The sequence below is a fragment of the Stegodyphus dumicola genome, chromosome 11 (assembly GCF_044657685.1).
Source record: "Stegodyphus dumicola isolate Sdum_Otavi_A_Nest chromosome 11, ASM4465768v1".
In the NCBI taxonomy this organism is placed as follows: Eukaryota; Metazoa; Arthropoda; class Arachnida; order Araneae; family Eresidae; genus Stegodyphus; species Stegodyphus dumicola.
This window is the reverse complement of record NC_140778.1, coordinates 8,008,434-8,011,340: the sequence shown is the minus strand read 5'-3', so window position 1 is coordinate 8,011,340 and position 2,907 is coordinate 8,008,434.

Sequence of the window (2,907 nt, the reverse complement as noted above, 5' to 3'; positions counted from 1 at the left end):
CTATAGTATAATGTTACATATATCTTTAGCAAACATTCAGATTTTATCTTGACTTTCCAAATTATTATTTATTTTTTAATAAATTTCAATATGCTAATGATTTTCATGTTACATTAGTATAATTTCCACAATTACCACAGGAAAACAAAATCTGCGCTTTATATTAGAAGAGAAATTTCTTTTCCTCATTCAAATCATCCACATTGGCGATGTTTGGCGACGGGTACATTAACCCTAGACTAATTTAATTATAGGTATTATTACAGAAATTAGCAGATACTTAGGTTATTGTACACAAGAATTTCACTTTACTTACACATTATAAACATCAGAGAAGATATAAACTCTAAATCAAGGCGTAATTAACATTATACTTACTAAGCAAAGTTCAGCGCTTGGACCAGGTTTCCAATTGTCTCTTCGGCAATTATTTACCCATATTTTTCTTCTTTCTTCATTTTTAGGAAATTTTACCAATGTACGACCTTTCCGTGAATGATTTGGACAATTAATAGCTGCACATCCGCCCATTTTACAAAAAAAAAAAAATTGTTGCACCGTAACTACACAGCCGCCATTTAATCTCCCACTTGGGATAGCGAATGCCTGATGATTCAGCCTGGTATATAGGAGCTTTAGGGGGGGCCTCCGAAGGGTGTGAATTGCTGATAAGGACGGACTACTGATAAAGAATGTGGCGTCTCTGCGGAATAGTTACGAAGAAACGAACCACATGACTTGCTACTATTACTAACTATTTTCAAATGTTAGAATCTTATGAAAATAATAAATAAAAAAATTTAATGGCACTTTAGTGACAGAGAATAGGATATTGTATAGGAACAGAATGTTACTTATCTGAACATTCCGTGTCAGGGTTCTTTTGGATTTCTCGTGTTGATAGTAACCAGCGAAAAAGATGTTTGAAGTTTCGAAGAAGCGAAGTTTCCTTCTCAATTTGATAAATGAGACATTGCATAGGAAAGGTGCATTAAACGTTTTTAGAGAGTTGAAAACATTTACTGAAACACTTATTTAAAAATTTCGGAGCTATGTTTAGACACTGCCCCCAGCTTTCGTGATCTGTTGTAAATTTCGCAGCCACATCATTCGGTACTCGAATAAACCGCATCGTACGACAGATGCGAGTAACGAAATGAATTTGTGAGTACCGAATCGGTACTTCGAGTCAACCGATGTACCCGTTACTCAGTAACGAATACATGCGGTTTGCTCCAGCTGTATTTGGAATGTTGTGATCGGGAAAATTTCTGTTCTGAGGAGTGAGGGCGCTGCGATCACCGGGGCAAGCGGCTGGACGTTCGTAGCGCTCCGTAAAAAAGTGAAAAAAATTCCTATCCCCTTGGTGATTATCAATTAAATTACTTTGAAATACTGATTTTTCTACAATATCTACACGTTTTCAAAAGTTTTTCAGTTGCGATGTTGATGAGAATGAAACAGCGGACAATGTGAGGAAGTACTACGAAAGGCTGGAATTTTAAGATAAGTACCCTTCTTCCATCTAAACTCAATCAAATTTCTATAAATATGTGCCTTTAAATCAATAAATTTTAACTTTTAATCAGTTTTTAGCATTAAAAAATACTTGAAATTGCTCATTGCCTGTGGCTTCCTTTGTTAAACAATTCCGAACAGACGCCAACGTTATCAGTTCACGTCTGTCGTCACTTACAAAGCCCCCTTATCTTGCTTTGAGGAATCTCGTGAGAGGGAAAATAGGGGACTCACGGCATCGCGCTATTTCCTCTCGCATCCTCTGTATTCTTTTTTCTTTTTTTTTTTTTTAGATCGCTTAAATATTTTTTGCCTTTAAATAATATTATAACTCACCGATTTTTTCTCATACTGTTCCTTGCTATCTGCTAAATGTCCATATGTAACGGATGGATTATTCGTCACTGCCTTAAATAAATTCTTAGAACTATGAGCTTATATAAACAACAGTGTCCCTCATTGTGTCTCTAGCATTAATTAAGTATTAATAAATTATGATAGTAAAAAAATAAATCTCGTAATAAATTATGATATATAAATTAATAAATACTATGTTTAAATTGTGTTTTTAATACATATACTCAGTAATTTGCATACACACACACCCATATATATATATATATATATATATATATATATATATCTTTTTTTTTTTTTTTTTGTGTGTGTGTGTGTACGGTTATGGTCTTGTATTGTATATGGTTCTATCTTATTTATCTGCTGCTGTTTTTTGAAAAATGTATGAAAATGTTGGGAACGAAAATAGCACAAGTTACTTTAGTTAAATTAATATATACTTTGTATGATGACTTTTGTTGATATCTCAGGATGCAATACATATTACTTTGCATATACTCAGCATACATATTACTTTGTATTTCATGCTAAATACCTTGATACGAAGCAATTTAACACCGTCAATATTGTTTTCTCCCCCAGTAACACATCTATTCATCATTACCAAACACACTCACCACACACACACACACACACATACACACTTGTGAGACACTATTTATTGTAAATGAAGACAAATTGTCCTCCTTTTAACTACACTCATGGACAAAATCGTATTTTAGGATATTTTCTACTTCTTTTCCTTTTCTTTCTATAGGCCCTATTTTTTTTTTTTTTTTTTTTTTTTTTTTTTTTTTTTCCTCTCTATTATTTTTGGGCCATTTATTTTAAATTTTATTTTGTCCCATCTTTTCTTCCTGGCCTTTTGAACTCGTGCAAGATGTACGAAGTTCCCTTTTTACTCTCCTCAAATACGAAATTGCCCCCTTTCTATATACCTTTCCTTCGCACCTATGCTTGATTTTTCGCCCATCGGTGAAAAAAGACTTAGCGGGTGCAAAACAAGACATCTGTCTACTTTGTCTGTCTGTC